General features: G+C 40.4%; 1 pseudogene; it reads right to left on the bottom strand.

The window, feature by feature from the left end:
* Positions 1–13,690: 13,690 nt before the first annotated feature.
* The window catches only part of LOC131733313 (elongator complex protein 2-like), a 49,439-nt pseudogene continuing 41,630 nt past the window's right edge, over positions 13,691–21,499 (bottom strand).

Below are 21,499 nucleotides of genomic sequence, written 5' to 3'. Positions count from 1 at the left end.
CAAATCAAGCTCAGTCGCAAGTCGAGCAGTTTCTTCCACGAGAGGTCTGCTGTTTGTGTCTTCCCTCTTCCTAATGGTCAAATGAAAAATGATTCAGAAAAGGAGTGTAGGGTTTTGTGACTATTACAAATGGAAAGTATTTAGTCCAAGGTGAAAATCTATACTATTAAAATGTATGTTGATGTTGGTAATGTGAGGCAGTGGGTAGAAAGCAGCTAAAGGTGCTGCTTCATTATATACAGTATGAAAGTTTACACCCAGTTCAGAAACCCATGTCTATCAGACATGTCAGGTTGCTTTGGGATGTACTATGAAGGCTAGTTCACAATAGGCAGTCATTTGATTTTTTGTTATCTATCCTCAGATGGTAGTATCATACACATACATTATCAAGGGGGCACACTGTGTACCTTGGGGGAGCATCCATAACCACCCTTGTTACTCCTCACTACAGGATCATATACCCCAGACCAACTTGCTATGTTCTTCATATACATACACGCATTAATACTTGCTGAATACCTTTCTGCATGCCAACTAAAACTGTGTTTATGAATACATTTTCACCATATACCCAGAGGAAGGGAGTAGACTTGAGGCATTTTTGCATGACCTAATGGTACCTCAGCAAGGGTACAGCCTCTCTTAATAAACTCTTAGAACACCCTCATCCTTTGCACCTGACCTCTGGTAGTCTATACAGTGGAATCGTTTTTTTAGTTACTTCATAGCAGGTAATAATGAGGCCTGTGACCCAGGGGGGGTTGGAGCAATCAGGGACTGTAAACAATGCCCTGGCCTTTACTAAACAAACCATTCTGACAATTCATGCTGGCAGAAGATTCTGGTGTAGTTACAGACCAGCTTAATCAAATCGCCTACACGATACCCATATTCATGCATACCTATACGTATTATGTGTAGAAGTGTACTAGTGCTCTACAGTAAAAAAAAAAAAAATATGACTTTAAAAATACATGAGTATTACACATTTTGAAACAAGGTTATACAAGGATACTAAATTGTTTCAATGGATGTAAAATAGAATTAGGCATCACATTTGAGAAAATCTCATAACAAGACGTAATATGTTGCAATATGTAGTATCTGTTTTCATTTAGATCTAAGGGCTGTATTCAGAAAGTAATATTCCACTATGTATGTCATACTAACCACATTATTACAACAATAATAACGTCTCTCTATCAGTTTATATTTAAGCGTTAGTGCCCGTCAATGAGGGATCTTCCATCCTGAGGCAATGGTTCTGTGATTTAACACAGACAGTTGCTCTCCAACTGTGGAATTGTATTTGTTATGAATTAGTCTATTTAAGTAAAACTGATGTCCCATTACCACTCACCCACATGGGCTTTAGTATGACAGAATCCATGTCAAGTTTACTATTATTTAGTCATTTAGCAGACGCTTTTATCCAAAGCGAATTAGAGACTAGGGGGTGATCTATGCATCACAACTGCTGCTGCAGAGTCACTTCCAACCTCAGATTTACATCTCAGTTACCATGTAACTGAGAACGAGGCAGACCGTCAATCTAATGCGTGTCTTTGTCTCTCAACTTAAATAACCTGTTTTCATCTGTTTTATTGATTATTTACTGCAGAATATGACTACAAGTTGATGGTTAACTAAAATGCACCTATTGGTATTAGAGAAATGGTGTGCAGAAATTCAACCCTCATACAAATTTGAGGTGTATATAAACTTATGAATTGTAAACTACACTAGTTGTCTATGGCTTATATTTTTGGAGCAGGTTCTATTTTTTTTTTCCAAGATTACAAAAACTCCAGGGCCCCCTTGAAAGCTCCTCTGAATCTCATTATAGAGGGGAAATTGGATTGTGTCTCATGAATACTGAAATAACTAACATGTATTGACATGCAGCTGCTGTTTGTAAATCTTAAAATACTTGAGTCCCACCGCTGCTAGGTCACACTGTGCAGAAAAGCAGTTACGCTGTCAGCAACATAGGTGTCAGTATCACCAAGGACCTAATCATACAGTCATAGTTAATACACATATTTTACACACATAGAGATTAGGCCCTTGAGATTACGCCTGTGCCGAGCAACAAGTACAAACAAATATTCGTAATGAGTATGACAATCAGGTAATTTTGTTATTATTTGTATTAAGGGGAAAAAAATAATCTATGTCATAAAATGCATTGAATCATGTCTTGGTTCCAATAGGGCATTATTGTTTGCGAGCACTGCTGCAGTAATCAAATTCCCAACGATCTACTTTCTAAAAAACGTCTGACCTTTTTTTGGTAACAAGCACCTCTCCATTACAATAAATAAATACACTTCCGGTGACGGGTACCCAAGTTAAAGTCTCCATATTCGTAAGTACTGGTTGAGGAATATGAGCAGTGGGGTCTCTGTACACCCCTACTTGAGATTTGTTTCATGATATGCTATTATGAAAAGACAAAAAAAAAATAATTTCTGCATTTTGAGTGACTACTCGTTGTAAATGTGTCAATAAAAAAATGTAATGATGGAAGAAACTGGTAAAATATTGTATAAACATGTCTATGCATTATAGTTTTATTTGTGAGCTACAATTAACTACTGTAAACATTAATTACTGGTTAGCACTGTGCAATGCATGTAGAGTACACCAAATAAATGATCCTCAGCCAATTGGTGTGTGTTTGTCAGTTTTGAAGTACTCTCCAAATACAGGAAATTAAGGGTCTGAGAGGGGGGTATAAATCTTTAAAATAAATAAATAATCTCTTCTCATCGATACATTAAATGTAACACAATTCCAGGCTTTACAAATCCATCTATGTCAAATGACAGTACCTCAGGTAAAAAGGATATACAAAAAGTAATTGGAAAACAACCAGAATATATACATACTGTAGTTCAATTTCATTGTAAGGCTGGAATGAGATGCAAATGCTTGACTCTTTTGAGAATCACTATCTCAAGGGGAATAAAGGTCTCCTTGTGTTCTCACTTTACTGTTATATCAAATAACCCGTTGGCAACCTTCTGCTTTAATCCTCAAATCCTATTATCAATTCATGCATGTCCAAAGAACTCAAGAGATTCATTTAAAATACATTTGATAATTTCGAGGGATTACTTAATCCTTCTTCTAGTACTATGCCTTCATGTGTCAATCTTCTGTCTACGATACAAAAGGGACCTAAAAGTGGTGAGTGGGTGCGTTTTCTTTGAGGTTATCAAGTGTTTTTTTTGTGGTTGTAGTTTTTTTTAACAATAGAATAAAATTGGAACACGAGTGCCCTCGATTTACACACAAATGAGCATCAAAGATAACAAGCTTTCATTTTATAATGGTAATGAACGGTGTAGCTGTTTGCTTTTAAAGTAGTTGTAACTAACAACATCATTCCATCAATCTTTTGCACTTCCATAAGCTACATCGATCTCAAATGTGCAGCTTTGAAAGAAACACATGTTAAATGTATCTTCATTTTAAAACATGATACCTATTACTACGACGGTCTTAGCATGCCAGTAAATAAGAGAAGCAGATGATAGAATATTGACAGGAAATAAGCCATAAAGGGGATTGGGACAGTTTCACTCTCCAGGGGAAATGACCAAGCAAGTGCAACACTATGTGAAAGTAGCAATGTCAAACAGAGGTTTTGGTAACCAAGTGTGGCACCAGATATCATGATTAGTATTATTTTTTAATACATGTTTACAATAATCTTTGTTTCTTTCAAACATGGACATCTGAGCAAATACAATGAATAGAAGTCCACAACAGGTAAGATTTGTGGAATTATTTTTTCAGTCACTATAAAATATAGATACATAATTCTTTGAAGAAACGTTTATGTAATAATAATTTGTATTGCTACTTTTTATTATTAAACCAAACCATTTGACAAGGTGGTTGAGGTGTTACATCTGCATGAGTAATCGTGTAAGCAGTAAAACAACCCATTTTTCAGCACTAGCTGGTGACGTGAAGCCATGAGCACTAGATGCTCTGAGGATCCCAAACATCCTTATCATTCATGTGTGAACTGGAGCACAAGGTAAACAGTTTATCCCTTCGCAATCCATTTATTAAGTGCGTGTCAGGCACGTCAGGTCCAATTTATTTTCACACGCGCAGTTAATTTTAGACGCGCTGTTTAAAAGTATTTTTTTCCACCAGTCAAACGGGTTTAAAAGGCCCTGCATAACAACAAAGCACTCACTAGGCATCTCCAGCCCCGCCTCACCCTTTCACCTATGTAAGAAATAAATAATAATAATAATAATAGTCGTACAATCATCTCCTGATCACTCGTTTTATCACCAAATTCCTCAATAATGCGATCCAAGTCATTATTTTATTACTATAACACAGGGGTGCCCAATCCTGGTCCTGGAGGGCCGATGTCCCTCCTGGCTTTTGTTGCAACTGTGCCCTAAATTACTTAATTGGACCAATCAAGCCCTTATTAGAAGCTTAATTGGTCCAATTAATCAATTTAGTGTACAGTTTGAACAAAAACCAGGAGGGCATCGGCCCTCCAGGACCAGGATTGGGCACCCCTGCTATAACATCTCAAAAAAGCTCTGCAAATGTCCGTGTTCTCTGTGCGCTGATGCACTATCAGCCAGCTTGTTTACTTATGACCGCCCCGTTATGTGATACCAGGGCCATGTATGACTATTCATGAGATACGCTTTTTTTTTTTTTTCGACTTGTCTCGGCTCCTGTCGCTCCCACTCGGCCAGTGAATGGTTTTCTCGGCTTTTTCCGGGGAAAAAATGACTAGAAACCCGTTTTTCGCGTTTCTATAATGATGTCGGACAGGGTCCGACAATGGACCTAATAGGAATAATTGCAATGTCAGACCAGGTCCGACAATGGACCGCAAAGGGTTAAGGCAGTCTGATTGGTGTCACATTACCCACCCCCTGTATTCCACTGAATCCACTGAACAAGCACCTCTATTTGTGTTAATGATCAGAAGCACTAAACAACATGCTAAGAGAGGTAGGTAGTGCCATCTGTTAAGCTAAACAGTCTGTTGACATTAAATATCTTCATGCAGTGGTCGACTCCTGCGCTGGCCAGCTGTAACCACACACTGTCCCCACCGTCATCTCCGTGGCCTGCTCTGCCCACACACGGTCTCCAGCACAGGCGCTTGATTGCGAGGGCATGGCACTGGCTATAGCAAAGGGCAGGCAAGGAAAAAATAGAAACATCCAGAAAACAGCAGTGCACCACAAACAGAAACCATGTCTCCAGACACAAGCTGTCTTTCTGTGGTCACCAACCAAAGGTGCAAAACTGATGTGGCAGTCCAATTACATGTGCTGTGTGCTATATGTTTATTTTTTGAATTTTCAGAATGGTGTTACCTTTGCAGCCATGAAAAACACGAGGTGAAACTGTGAGGTGCAACACTGCTTTTTCATGTACTAAGACTCAAATGGCAGTTTCCTCACTTTTTGTCTAAAGAAACCATTCTGACCCTACATTAAAATATCTCCCCTGGTGCCTTACGACATTACCTTTAAAGAGCTTTTAAACAGACCAACTGCTCATGTATCAGCACTGTTAATTTTCAGAACAAGAAAGTTGAGATTCTGCCAAAGAGACTGACACCACGATAGTTTCGAACTTCATTGAGTAACTATTATAGATGCTTGATAAGATGATTATCCCTGTGGGCCTGCAATGAATAGTAATTGGAATTTGGTGTAGATGCCGCTAAATGCAATATACCTGCTAAGACTAACCAAGCTCCTTTGTTTATACTCCGTCGTTCACCTAATTAGTGCAGCAACTGGCAATTGCTTCCAGCTGAAAAACAAATTGCCTTTTTGCATCCCACGGATCGGCAGGATTCCTCAATTACTGGGGTTATTAGGAACGCTAATGACCTCTGAGCACATCTGCTGTTGACAGTTCGACCTGCCATCTTAGATCGAGCTTTGCATTTGGTTTGTACTCTTACAGCATTTCATCTGCTGGGGAAGTGGCTTTATTGTACTGGGTGCCAGAGTCACAAGTTCACATTTAGGTACCTACAATAGAAAGATCGAACTTGACCGAGACAATCACAAACATCTGAGCACCAAGTATGAAGCCAGTACCTCCCAGAGTTAGGTCTTGTGATCTGGAAAGCAAAAAGTCAAAGGCAGCCTTCTTAGGTCACAGGTTAAAGAGGGTGCCGTTAGATTCTGCACAAAGGGTTTCCTTAACACAAATGGTTTATTATGAGACATTAGCGGTTGCAGTGGTGATGGTGGATTTGCAAATTCATACAAATCGCCCCTCACAGGAATGCTTAATAAGAACACATTTTGAATCACTAAGTGCATTCTTCCATATCATAGTAATTAATCGGCACTATATATTAGATCCTACTTGTCAAACTATCATAATGCAGAGTGACCTTTCCAATTACTCTCATCATCCTAAACCAGCTAATCTTTTGTTTCTCGCTTGATTCATTATTTAGGGCCAGGGGAAGTCAGAGTGGCATTGCAAACCTGGAGCTTTACAGACTTCAAGATTCAAATGACTTCTTTCACTGCATGGATAAGGAAAAAAGACTGTGAAAGTGCACAGGAGAAAGAATGGAAAAAAAGTTCTCTCCTGGTTATGCAGTCAGCACTCACATATCTGACCCTATAAAATTTTGACTTTTTCAACCAAAGTAGTATCACATGCCAAAAGAGGCGACTGTGGACATTTGGACTGTAATACAGTACATAATAAAACATATTGTAACAGTATGTAAAATTCCTCATTAATGCAAAATTAAATCAAAATGTTACCCATGCACAGGACTGCGTAAAATGTAAAGGCAATGCAATTTAGCAAAAGATAAAAAAAACAGTTTCCAAAATTAAAACAGTATCCAAAGTCAGTATTCAACATTGCAGAATATAGTGCTCAATACAGTTCAGTTGCAAATACAAATGCATAAAAGCAACTAAAGATCACAGATTTTAAAAAATGCATCACAGTATCTAGAACTGTTAAATGAATAACTGTTTTACATTACCATAGCTTGTCTCGTTTGCTTTGTTTTTTCTGCATTTTCGTCATGTGAAACTGGAGGAAGCTCTGTGTAACTGCACAAATAAAGACAAACTGATTTGAGGGGAAAAAAACAAGGGCTGTGACGGACAATCAAATAAATTTTAACACTGAAGAGATGGCTTTGTATCAGAAAACTGGTGACAGAGTCGGAAATCACATGTGACGGGTAAGTGCATTAATTTGTTATATATATATATATATATATATATATATATATATATATATATATATATATATATATAATGGAAATTGATTTGTTTCTTAATACAAGGACGGTAAAACGCGACTGACGTGCATCTGAGTGTAGTATATCCGAGTGCTGACTATATAGTTAGATATCTAAAATGGATTGTGAACATGAAAGTAAAATGGATATTTGAAAAAGCGTGCGATCCAGCCAGTTTAGCACAATGTGGTAGTAAAATTTAACATTTTTAATGGACACCTATAATTAGGTGTCCCAAAAAATAGGAGTGAAATAAATTTACATAGGATAAATATTCGTAAAACCACTGGCAATTTTTTACTTTCTTACCAAAAACAATAATTTAGAAATCATCTCTAGTTTGTGTAATTTTTGTACTTGCTGTCTGTCCCATCTCCGTTCCGCTCTGATTGGCTAGATGTCGCTGTCAGTCATCTCAGTGGTCCCTTAGTAGGCTACTTAGTTTCACTGTCAGATTTCATCCTGTTCTGACAGATCTCGTTGACTGAAGCAGTGGTAGAATGCTCTCATTTATTTAAATGACTGTCAATCATCAAGACCTGTGCCGACTGTGCACTTTCATTTGCCAGCTGCAGCACCTGTCATTCAAAGTGCCTACTTTGAAATTAGCGGGTTAGGGTGTAGGTAAGTTGTTGCTAATGATTTCCATTACACGAGAGTAGATGTTAAAACTTCATGCTGATTTGAACTCGGCTCTCGCCAAGATAAGCACCAACTAAGACGTAGCTTTACAGTAAACTAATGTGATCCATATGTGTCTCCATCCATTTACGTTTCCTTCCATATGGTGATGTAGATATCCTTCTGTCTGGTGTTAATGGCTGAAGTGTAATGCTGGCTCCAGGGATCAGCTTATTTTGCCTCCCTGGCGCATCAGCACACACAACGGCTGCGATGCTGGCTCCGGGGATCAACCAAAGTGCGGCCTCCCCAGCGCATCAGCATGACAACCGTCTGGATTGAGCTAAGTAGGGTACATCTCTGGGGTTTTCAAGTGGGCACCTTCCATCCTCAGTGTTTCGTCGACTAGCCCATGACACCTCAAGAGGGCTCGACGGTGATTCTGGCGTCCCAGCATCACCCCCCTCCGTCCCCCACTCAACTCAGCCCAGCTTACTTACCTGTCCCCAGCCAGAATCTTTCCGTCTCAACCACAGCCAGTTGCTGCTCCTCTCTGCTGCTTCAGATAAGTTCTTCACTGTGCGACGCAACTCTTGGCCACTGAATCCGACGTCTCTGAGAAACCGGGTTGTAGAGTGTGCCACAAATCCTCGACAACCCACTTCCACTGGGTAAACCCGAACTCTCCATCCTCGCTGTTCCGCTTCAGTGGCTAGTTGAGCATACCGCAGTTTCTTCCTCTCATACGCCTCATCTACAGCATCCTCCCATGGCACTGTTAACTCTACCAGGTGAACAAGGCGTGCTGATCCAGACCACAAGACAATATCTGGTCGAAGGTTAGTGGTGGCAATCTCAGGTGGAAAAATAAGCCGTTGACCAACATCTGCCAGCATTTTCCAGTCTCTAGCAGCTTCCAGTTGTCCTGGGCGAGAATTGGTTTTAACACCTTTTCTTGGTGGTTGCTCTCCTGGGCGGAGGAATGTTGTCTTTTGTGTGTAATGTTTTGATGGAACAGGTGACAACTTATTGGTCATGTTACGCTTGACTTCCAATGCTAAGGCCAAACATCGCAGCACCTGGTCATGGCGCCAAGTAAACCGTCCTTGGCTAAGAGCCACCTTACATCCTGTCAAAATGTGCCTTAATGTTGCAGGTGATGAACACAAAGGACATGAGGGATCCTCTCCTACCCAGAGGTTTAGGTTCTGTGGTGATGGGAGAACATCATATGTTGACCTGATGAGGAAACTGATCCTGCTCTGTTCCATTGACCATAGGTCTTTCCAGCCAATCTTGCGTTGTTCCACACTCTCCCATCTCATCCATTCTCCCTGCTTGGCCTGGGAAATGGCCTTTATACACCTCATCCTCTCCTCCTGCTTTTGCACCTCATTGACTACCAGCTTCCTCCTTTGAGCTGGGGCCGCCTTGCGCCATGTAGGAGGAGTTGAACTGAAACCAAGACCCCCTCTTCCATGCTGAACTTGCCCCATGATATCACCAATTCGAAGGGCAGCCTTTGCATCTTCCACAGCTTTCTTTGCCGCACACTTTCTTCCAGTTTTCAACACAGGTGCTGCCTCCCTTACGCATTTATCGCGTGACTCTACTAAAGTCATTTCCAGTCTGACCTTGGCGCACTTAAACTCCTCGGTTAGAGCAGAGACTGGTAGCTGCAGTATTCCTTTACCATAAAGTCCCACTCTGCTGAGGCAGCGTGGAACTCCCAACCATTTCCTGATGTATGAACTGATTAAAGCTTCCAGCTTCTCTACTGTTGTCAAAGAAACCTCGTACACAGTCAGTGGCCACAGCAACCTCGGCAGTAGACCAAACTGAAAGCACCAGAGTTTTAGTTTACCTGGTAGAGCGCAGCTGTCTATGCTCTTCAACCCTTCCACTGCTTGTTGTCTAACTTCTCCCACACGAACTGTGTCCTTTAGATCCCCGTCGTACCATCTCCCAAGACTTTTCACTGGCTTCTCAGACACTGTTGGTATTGCCTCACCATTAATGAAGAATGTTTTATCTACTACTTTGCCTTTAATTATAGAGATGCTCCTTGATTTAGTGGGCTTGAATTGCATTCGTGCCCATTCAATGTTATTGGTTAATTTGCCCAATAATCAGTGCAGGCTACTGTTGTAGTCATGGTTGTCATGTCATCCATGTATGCTCGAATTGGTGGTAGTCGCATTCCAGAAGCCAAGCGCTCTCCTCCTACTACCCATTTTGATGCCCTAATGATTACTTCCATTGCCATGGTAAAAGCCAGTGGAGAAATGGTGCATCCTGCCATTATTCCAACCTCTAGGCATTGCCATGTAGTGCTGAATTCTGAAGTTGAAAAACTGAATTGCAAATCTCCAAAATAGGCTTTCACTAAATTTGTTATTGTCATCGGTACACTGAAAAAATCAAATGCTGCCCAAAGTAGTTCATGTGGCACTGAACCATATGCATTAGCCAAATCCAGGAATGTCACATGGAGCTCCTTCCTCTCCTTTTTAGCTGATTGAATTTGTTGCCAGATCACATTGATGTGTTCTAAGCAACCTGGGAAACCTGGAATGCCCGCTTTTTGTATTGAAGTGTCAATGAAGCAGTTCTTTAATAGGTAAGCTGACAATCTCTGAGCAATAATGCTGAAGAAAATCTTGCCTTCTACGTTTAATAGGGAAATAGGACGAAACTGACTGATGCTTGTAGAATCTTTTTCTTTAGGTATAAAGACTCCACCTGCTCGGCGCCATGCTCTTGGTACAACCTGTTTTTCCCATGCCACTTTCATCAATTTCCACAGAATTCGTAGAACTCCTGAAGCACTCTTGTACACTCTGTACGGAACTCCATTAGGCCCTGGAGATGATGAAGCCCTTGCTTTTTTCACAGCTTGCTCTATTTCTTTCCACTTAGGTGCACAGTCCTCCATTTGGTATTCTGGTGGATTGATAGGTGGGATGTCTGACGGAATTGACATAGGCTCCTGCCTTTTTGAATCTGTATGTGTTTCCTCCAAATATCTCTCCAGCTCAACCTTAGATGCTTTTAGTGTGCCATTCTTCTCACTGGTGAATAACTTCTTTACAAATTTGAATGGGTCTTTATAAAAGTTAGCTCTCGCACGCTCCTTCTTTTTGTAGCGTTTCCGTAGGCGCTCAGCTCTGCGCAATGTTGCAAGCTTATCTTTTATGACCCTTTGTAAGAGATTGAGTCCCTCCTTCTGACTTTGTTCTGCTCTTCTCCATTGGTTCCTCAGCTGTCTCCTTTCTCTAACTAAGCGTTCAATCTCTTGCTGCCGTCTAGACTTTCCAGGAATAGTTTGTACTTTTTCCTTCCTTTTTTCAACTCCAAACCTCTCGCTTCCATATGCGTAGATGATGTCCCCAAATTTATCCAGCTTCTTTTCAACTGTTCCACTTAATCTTTCCAATGCAACGCAGAGATCTGTGTTTACTGTGTCCCATGCAGTTTTCTCACAAGCTCTTGGCCATTTAACTCCAGGCTTGTGCCCGTTGAGGTTCTTTTCTTTCTTATGCTGGTTTGTCTGACCGGGTTCACAAGGATCATTAGGTTCATCACTAACTGTGTCCATGCAAGTCCTCCTCACATCTATGACAGGGGTGCTGATATCCTGCGAACTGTGGTTTGCTTCCTGTCGCTGGATTTCATTCGACTGACTTGACTGACTTCGTAAGAAGTACTGATCAATGCGAGGCCCTTGTCCCTTCTCCCTCAAGCATTTCATTCTCCCTTGATGAATCTTCAAACCCCTGACCGTTGTCGCCTTGCTCCAGCCGCAGACACAAACCTGGAGTTCCATGTCTTTGTTAACTGCAGATCTTGAACTAGTCTTTTGTGAAGTACTCTCCATACTCATATCCGTTTCCGTTCCTAAGTCGTTAACCGTGTTGTCCAACGTTGAGTCATCTTCCGCCCCCGCTCTCGCAGACTCTAGGGGTATTTTTCTCTTTAATTTCTTAGAAGCCTTGGGCGGGTGTCTCCAGCATCCTGTAAACACAGAGCTGGATACTGCCGACAAGGGTAGCTAACCCTTACCAGCCCCAATGGGGTCTCTTTCCTCCTGTCAGCTGTCTCTCCAGGCTGTCACAAGGTCTTTCCCTTGTTGCCAGCTGCACTATTCACAGCAGTCACTGGACGTATCCAGATCTTCATGATTTCCATTACACGAGAGTAGATGTTAAAACTTCATGCTGATTTGAACTCGGCTCTCGCCAAGATAAGCACCAACTAAGACGTAGCTTTACAGTAAACTAATGTGATCCATATGTGTCTCCATCCATTTACGTTTCCTTCCATATGGTGATGTAGATATCCTTCTGTCTGGTGTTAATGGCTGAAGTGTAATGCTGGCTCCAGGGATCAGCTTATTTTGCCTCCCTGGCGCATCAGCACACACAACGGCTGCGATGCTGGCTCCGGGGATCAACCAAAGTGCGGCCTCCCCAGCGCATCAGCATGACAACCGTCTGGATTGAGCTAAGTAGGGTACATCTCTGGGGTTTTCAAGTGGGCACCTTCCATCCTCAGTGTTTCGTCGACTAGCCCACGACACCTCAAGAGGGCTCGACGGTGATTCTGGCGTCCCAGCATCACCCCCCTCCGTCCCCCACTCAACTCAGCCCAGCTTACTTACCTGTCCCCAGCCAGAATCTATAGGTATATACAGTAACAAGTTACTAGTTTGATTTGAAAATGGGGAGCAAGAGGAAAACACTTAATGAATATTGTGCACAATCCCCTGATCGACGGCCAAAGACTCCGTGGCAGGACGAAGTGGGCCCGTCTGCCTTGCCTTCCAGTGACTGAGTCCAGCTGTGCTGAAACAGGAGAGAGGGAGCTCAGACTCCGAATAATAAGTGCAAGTTAGTTATTTTCAACAATCTAATGTTTTGTTCTGTGCATATTATTTTTACTTGTAAATGTATGCTTTAAAAGTCTGGGTAATACACTTATATGCTACATTTTCTATGGTTTATTTAAGACATTTTTTACATTTGTGTAGGATCTTTATCTCAACCCTTTGTGGTCCATGTATTCAGCACCTGTCAGGCGCATCAGGTCCAATTTATTTTCACACAAGGTGTTTATTTTACACACATTGTTTAAAAGTAATTTTATTCACAGTAAAACAGGTTTAAAAGGCACTGCATATCAACAGGACACTTAGTACTGCATCTCCAGCCCCACCCTTGTTCGCCGTATTTTTCACATACCTCTTCATAGTCGTGCATACTTATAAATCATCTCCTGATCACTCGTTTTATCACCAAACTCCTCAATAATGTCATCCAAGTCATTAGCCTATTACTATAACATCTCAAAAAGCTTGGCAAATGTCCACGATATTCTTTAAGCGCTGGATGTGGAAGCAGCTATCTTGTTTGTTTATGTCCGTGTTATGTCTGTGGTGAAGGGACTATGCGTATTGCTCAGATCCACCACTGTTTTTTTTTTCGGCTTCTCTTGGCCAATGAAAGCTTTTCTCTGCTTTTTCCGGAGAAAAAAACACTAAGGACCTGTGCTTGACAAGTCCTTCTTTCTAAAATAAATTCTTTCTAAAATAAACGTCGATATTAATCGTTGATCTGGCAAAAAAATAAAAATCGAATAACAGCAAGACTAATTTACCTTTATTATTGAGAGAATCAAAGAATACAGCTGCCAACCAAATATAAAGACACTACCTCAAAGTGCATGGTCTGTATCACATATGGCCACAGGTTAAACAAATAGGCAAAGAAAGGGTTATTTTACTGTAATCTTAATCTTCCCACCCTCTAGACCTACTGCCAGGATGTAGCTAAAAATAATTTAAAAAAATAAATAAATAAATACAATCATTTAATACAAGCTACTCCATGCATTCAAACTACACAGTTTTTAAAAAACATAATCACTGCTTTGTCCAAATGATTCTTGATATTATTTCTGCACACGCTGCCAAAGCCATCATGTGCTTCTGCCCATTCCTGTCTATCAGCACAATACCTCTGATCTGGGATCAACACAGGGGCGAAGCTGACAGCAGTGGCTGCTTCACTGACATCCAGCACCGAAGAGCAGGGACGAATGGCAACTTCATAATTTTCTGCTGTATTTTCAGAGGAGTCACAGTTTCTCCATACAATAACCTGTTAATGACTTAGATTCTGGTATATTAAGCAAACTTGTTAAATTTGCAGATGACACAAAAATAGGAGTAGGAAACACTGTTGCAGCAGCAAAGGTCATTCAAAATTATCTAGACAGCATCAGAACTGGGCAGACACATGGCAAATGACATTTAATAGAGAAAAGTGTAAGGTACTGCATGCAGGCAATAAAAATGTGCATTATAAATATCATATGGGAGATACTGAAATTGAAGAAGGAATCTATGAAAAAGTTTATGTTGACTCAGAAATGTCTTCATCTAGACAATGTGGGGAAGCTATAAAAAAGGCCAACAAGATGCTCGGATATATAGAGAAAAGTGTTGAATTTAAATCAAGGGAAATAATGTTAAAACTGTACAATGCATTAGTAAGACCTCATCTAGAATATTGTGTTCAGTTCTGGTCACCTCGCTACAAAAAGGATATTGCTGCTCTAGAAAGAGTGCAAAGAAGAGCGACCAGAATTATTCTGGGTTTAAACAGCATGTCATATGCAGACAGGTTTAAAGAATTGAATCGACTACACGGCGATCTGATTCAAGCATTCAAAATTATAAAAGGTATAGACAATGTCGACCTAAGGGACTTTTTCGACCTGAAAAAGAAACAAGGACCAGGGGTCACAAATGGAGATTAGATAAAGGGGCATTCAGAACAGAAAATAGGTGGCACTTTCTTACACAGAGAATTGTGAGAGTCTGGAACCAACTCCCCTGTAATGTTGTTGAAGCTGACACCCTGGGATCCTTCAAGAAGCTGCTTGATGAGATTCTGGGATCAATAAGCTACTAACAACCAAATGAGCAAGATGGGCCGAATGGACGTCTCTCGTTTATAAACTTTCTTATGTTCTTATAGATATAAGTGATTCACTGAACCAAGCCCTCTTCTATATAAGAAGAAGCAATGCACGGTTATATTTCTTGGAGCTTTATTCTTGTATTTGAGCGGTTTAGTAATGTGCGGACAGGACAAGCCACATCGAGGCAGACAGAGCCCAGACCTTATCTATCTAGAATCCTGTGCAAATGTCAGAGAGGCTTCAATTTCATTCAGGCTGTTTAGACTGCAGGTCTCAGAATAGAGAACAATGTACTATTTGATTTCATGTAAAATGCACAGATAATTTACAACAGTAAACCACATTAACTAATAGAAATGTTCATACCAACCCCCACCCACTCCTCTCCCTCTCCCCTCTCCATGCCAGTTAGGGTTGACTTATCCAAGATATCAAGTTAACCACAGGTGCACACGAGCCATGGCATTAGCATGCATATAAGTAACAGAACTCACACGTTTACAGTATTACAGTATTTACTGGTTTATTTTTAGTTAAATGTCCTTATGAAAATGTTTGAAAGAACTGCAGTGCTGTACAAACATGGTACAACTAGTATAGTTTGATTGAAAGAATTAGTAAAATAACTGCAGTGTTATTTTTACGAAAACAATCCAACCACAAACTGTTGACTATACTTTCAGTTACTGGCTTGTACTGTCTAATGTGACGGCTTAAATAGCAAAATTTAACAAATGTACATTATACAGAATTAACTCGGTGAACAAAAACAATAACAAACAACACAGTTTCACACAGAAATCAAACATTGTTGATTGTTTTGCATGTAAAAACACACGTTTTAAAAGTTCTGCTAACAAGCTTGTTATCTCGAATAACCTGAGCTTTAAAGCCAATTGAACGAGATCTAATTTTTCACTTCTCACTCATGAATGATCAATCCGTTTCCAGTCGAAGGTCAGTCATGTGAAATGACCGTGTTGAGTTATCCACTAGTCTTTTTAATAGTTTTTATCCCTTTGGTACCAGTAATAAGTGTCAAGTTATGAGTAAAGCATGGTGTTGAATAAAAAAATTAGAGGCAGGATGCATATATTTTATATGAAGAAAATTAAGGACGAAGACTGTCGAATTAAGTGAAGGTGTCGCGTTATCCATCAGTCGAGTTAGCCGAGGTTGACTGTGTGCATGTGCATAGGGCAGCAGTGTGGAGTAGTGGTTAGGGCTCTGACCTCTTGACCGGAGGGTCGTGGATTCAGTCCCAGGTGGGGGTCACTGCTGCTGTACCCTTGAGCAAGGTACTTTACCTAGATTGCTCCAGTAAAAACCCAACTGTATAAATGGATGATTGTATGTAAAAATAATGTGTAAAAAATAATGTAATTTTATGTAAAAATAATGTGATATCTTGTAACGATTGTAAGATGCCCTGGATAAGGGTGTCTGCTAAGAAATAAATAATAAAATATATATATACTTACAGTGCCTTGCGAAAGTATTCGGCCCCCTTGAACTTTGCGACCTTTTGCCACATTTCAGGCTTCAAACATAAAGATATGAAACTGTAATTTTTTGTGAAGAATCAACAACAAGTGGGACACAATCATGAAGTGGAACGAAATTTATTGGATATTTCAAACTTTTTTAACAAATAAAAAACTGAAAAATTGGGCGTGCAAAATTATTCAGCCCCTTTACTTTCAGTGCAGCAAACTCTCTCCAGAAGTAGAGTGAGGATCTCTGAATGATCCAATGTTGACCTAAATGACTAATGATGATAAATAGAATCCACCTGTGTGTAATCAAGTCTCCGTATAAATGCACCTGCACTGTGATAGTCTCAGAGGTCCGTTTAAAGCGCAGAGAGCATCATGAAGAACAAGGAACACACCAGGCAGGTCCGAGATACTGTTGTGGAGAAGTTTAAAGCCGGATTTGGATACAAAAAGATTTCCCAAGCTTTAAACATCCCAAGGAGCACTGTGCAAGCGATAATATTGAAATGGAAGGAGTATCAGACCACTGCAAATCTACCAAGACCTGGCCGTCCCTCTAAACTTTCAGCTCATACAAGGAGAAGACTGATCAGAGATGCTGCCAAGAGGCCCATGATCACTCTGGATGAACTGCAGAGATCTACAGCTGAGGTGGGAGACTCTGTCCATAGGACAACAATCAGTCGTATACTGCACAAATCTGGCCTTTATGGAAGAGTGGCAAGAAGAAAGCCATTTCTTAAAGATATCCATAAAAAGTGTCGTTTACAGTTTGCCACAAGCCACCTGGGAGACACACCAAACATGTGGAAGAAGGTGCTCTGGTCAGATGAAACCAAAATCGAACTTTTTGGCAACAATGCAAAACGTTATGTTTGGCGTAAAAGCAACACAGCTCATCACCCTGAACACACCATCCCCACTGTCAAACATGGTGGTGGCAGCATCATGGTTTGGGCCTGCTTTTCTTCAGCAGGGACAGGGAAGATGGTTAAAATTGATGGGAAGATGGATGGAGCCAAATACAGGACCATTCTGGAAGAAAACCTGATGGAGTCTGCAAAAGACCTGAGACTGGGACGGAGATTTGTCTTCCAACAAGACAATGATCCAAAACATAAAGCAAAATCTACAATGGAATGGTTCACAAATAAACATATCCAGGTGTTAGAATGGCCAAGTCAAAGTCCAGACCTGAATCCAATCGAGAATCTGTGGAAAGAACTGAAAACTGCTGTTCACAAATGCTCTCCATCCAACCTCACTGAGCTCGAGCTGTTTTGCAAGGAGGAATGGGCAAAAATTTCAGTCTCTCGATGTGCAAAACTGATAGAGACATACCCCAAGCGACTTACAGCTGTAATCGCAGCAAAAGGTGGCGCTACAAAGTATTAACTTAAGGGGGCTGAATAATTTTGCACGCCCAATTTTTCAGTTTTTTATTTGTTAAAAAAGTTTGAAATATCCAATGAATTTCGTTCCACTTCATGATTGTGTCCCACTTGTTGTTGATTCTTCACAAAAAATTACAGTTTCATATCTTTATGTTTGAAGCCTGAAATGTGGCAAAAGGTCGCAAAGTTCAAGGGGGCCGAATACTTTCGCAAGGCACTGTATTTATTTTTTTAATCTGAACCCTGAGCAGAACGTTCTCCCTCACCAGTGATATAAATGCTATCTTTCCAGTTCCAGAGTAACCCCACATTAACCAGTCAGCACTTAGGAGCATCACACTGGGCCTCATCTTTCTGCCTCTACAGAGACCAGGTCCTGTCTCTAGACACAGCCAGGAGGAACCTGCTGTCAGGAGAGGCCACCTGAGTCACTGTGAGGCTGGGCAGGGCCAGGCTCTGCAGCTGCTTCCAGCTGGAGGTACTCCACAGGAGGATCGCTGCGTGCTCCGGCTTAGAGGCCTGCAGTGGCAGAGAACACACAGGGGTCTGAAACCGGCACTGGAGAGAGATAGAGAGAGAGAGAGAGATACACATTAGCAACCATCCCAAAGAAGAGCGTTCATAACTTCAAAACACAAACTGTAGAATAGCCGGTAATACATACTGGCACATAAATATCCGAGTTGTGTTGTGCTTTACTGGTATGGTAGCACATGTTTCAAGCTATAATGAAGGTTAAAAAAAAAAAAAAGTGACAAAAGTGAAAAGCTTTTTATTGGCGGCAACAATTCCTCACGACAAGCACATGGTTGTTGAACTTTTAGTATGATGACAAAGTGTGTATATAAAGTACCATCACAATTGGACAAGTTATAGATAGAAATACAGAAAAGCAACATATATGCAAGCGCCTCCACTACTGTATACCCATATCAACTGGGATGCACATCCTGCAACAGAAAATACAGAGAACAGGCTGCCCTTGCACAATGCTTGGTAACCTTGAAAGCACAGCAATCAGGAAGAGGTCTGAGACTTCAAAGAGCCAGGTTAAAACACATAATGGTTGCCATGGTTAATGGAAGTGCAGTGACAATATTACTTAGTACACTGTAGTGCATGAAAAAGCGCTACAGAGATGTAAATATTATCACTGTTGTGCTCTATGAAGTGCAGAAGACAATGGCCCTGAATGTGAATTGTAAACACTGTACACAATCAAACTGAGGAGGTTATAACGAGCTCAGGCGTGAACTAACAAGATAAAACAGAAGGTTATCGATTATGACAGACAGTGCCTTGCGCACACACACACACAGTATGAAGCATTTTAAAATGTTAAATAACATATACATACATGGTCAATTTAAGGTTACGGGTACTGTACTTGGTAATGTACACTACATAGATACTACAGGGTAAAGAGACACATCATCTACATTTTCATAAATGCCCTACCTTTGTAATATCCTCAATCATTCTCTATTGTTGTTTCTGCTTGGGTCATTTACAATGTATTTATAAGGTCAACTCCTGGGTCTGCTGGTAAAAAGACCCCTAAGAGCTGAACTGGTTGGTAAATGACACCACAGGTGTGCAGCTGTAATTGTGTATCCCCTCTGTGAGTAACAGACTGCTAACTCACAGTTGCCACAGGTGCAGATGGCACAGAATTAGAGTTGCACAAACCCAAGCAAAAACAGCAACAGAGAACCACAAAACATACATAATCCTGTAGGATGCTGAACAGGTACCTGTGAGAAGTAACATATTCAAAAACAATGTAGACCGTATAAAGTCTCTAACTTAATGTATTCATTGCGTTTTATTTGTCATTTTATTTTTGGTTTCTGCTTTATCCCATTACTTCACATGACAAGTACAGCAATTTAGACTACATAGTTCAAAATGATTGTTCTCTGGAAAACTAAAAGAAATCCTTCTGCTTTCAGCTTGGTCTATTGCCACAGCAGCAGTGCTGTTTAGCCCCTTCACCCTACTTCATATTATTCTTCCAGCATAGCCCCCAGTGGATATTAGTCCACATCACAAAACACACACGATTGTGTAGAGGCTCATTGGGTACATACGTGCTGCTATTGGTGCATGTCTGCTCTTAAGCAGCCTTCAATGAACAGTGCCACTTACTGTATGTCAGCACAAATTTTAATCAGGTGTGAAGGATGGCTTGCAGTGGTGAGGTGTGGTGACGTCACAGACCAGAAACACAGACTCAGGAAGTACGGGTGAGAGCTGAAATGATACAGCGTACAGCTGATTTTATTAAATAACACCGTATAACAATTTTTTTTTTTTTTTTTTTGGTTCCTGGGTAGTAAGTGTTATTTCCTAATTGCTTATGCCTCAAAAGTATAGAAAATGGCTATTATTCCCCACAAACTTTGCTTTTGTGACCAGGAGTGATATTTTGAAATTTACCTATTTCCAATGAGAAAACGGGCGAATTTGTGTCTTTTCGTTCACATAAAGTCAGAAAAAAACAACATATGAATCCAAATTAACATGTATTTATACTAAAGTATACAAAAATGACTACAGAAGATTTAGAAGTGAGTAGTTTTTCGAGATTTGCGATTATACTGTAAATCACTTTCACGAATCAGCCCCCAAATGTAGTCTCCCATCATGTTCTCTCTATAAATAAACATATAAGCGTGCTGGTTTTACCCCAGCACGATACTTAGCAGTTGTTTACTCTCTCGCGCTTGCTCAAAACCTGTCTCGCCTTTGACACTCTCCTCCGAGCACGGACAGCTGCAGGTTCTTATATTCTGGCCGAGGGGTTAACTAGCTGTTAATTATCTTATTACCCCTCGGCCACAGTCTGCACGAGTTTAGTAAGGATGCGTGACTGTCAGCTAGTTAAATAATCAGTAGCTGATCAGTCACGCATCCTCACAAGGTTTTTAAAATATAAAAACAATAACAAATACGCGGCGCTTTGACCTGCGCCGCAAAAAAAAATACAAATAATAATACAAATACATATAGGGGCGGGACACTCCGCCACATCAGGTCATCTGCAAACACAGGCTCTGAGTACTGCATATTTTGTGCTGAATTTGTGCTTTAATAATAAAGAATGCGTTAAATTGAAAAGGCAATTAAGGCCTTAAATGAACTCGGAACACAATAATTATAGTTTATGTATATTCTGGTAAATAGGTGATCTCTTATTAAATAAGATGCTTTGGCAGTCTAATTACTCTAATACATACACTCTTACTGTTTTGTTTTTTTTACATCAGATGTGCCAATTTCCACCACAAAAAATAAATTAAGCCATAAAGTTGTTTTTGTCAAAGTGGATAACAAATAGGATGTCCTGGTACCTTCATGTTCTATCCTACTTATATTTGTAATGTTAAATATTTGTAACCTAAATATTTGTAGTGTTGTTGAAGCTGACACCCTGGGATCCTTCAAGAAGCTGCTTGATGAGATTCTGGGATCAATAAGCTACTAACAACCAAACGAGCAAGATGGGCTGAATGGCCTCCACTCGTTTGTAAACTTTCTTATGTTCTTACTTAATTTTCTTATTTATGCCTTGTAATGAAATCCATTTCCTCGTTAACAGTTTTCTAAGGGCTACAAAATTTGTTTGAACTCAGTGGGCATAAGAATTTTGGTTTACAAACTACATAAAGCAAGGCAGACAGTGTATTTCAGTTACAGTAATGTCG

Source organism: Acipenser ruthenus, chromosome 4 (assembly GCF_902713425.1).
Source record: "Acipenser ruthenus chromosome 4, fAciRut3.2 maternal haplotype, whole genome shotgun sequence".
In the NCBI taxonomy this organism is placed as follows: domain Eukaryota; kingdom Metazoa; phylum Chordata; class Actinopteri; order Acipenseriformes; family Acipenseridae; genus Acipenser; species Acipenser ruthenus.
Note: the sequence above shows the minus strand (reverse complement) of the source record. Positions and strands in the feature narration are given on the sequence as shown.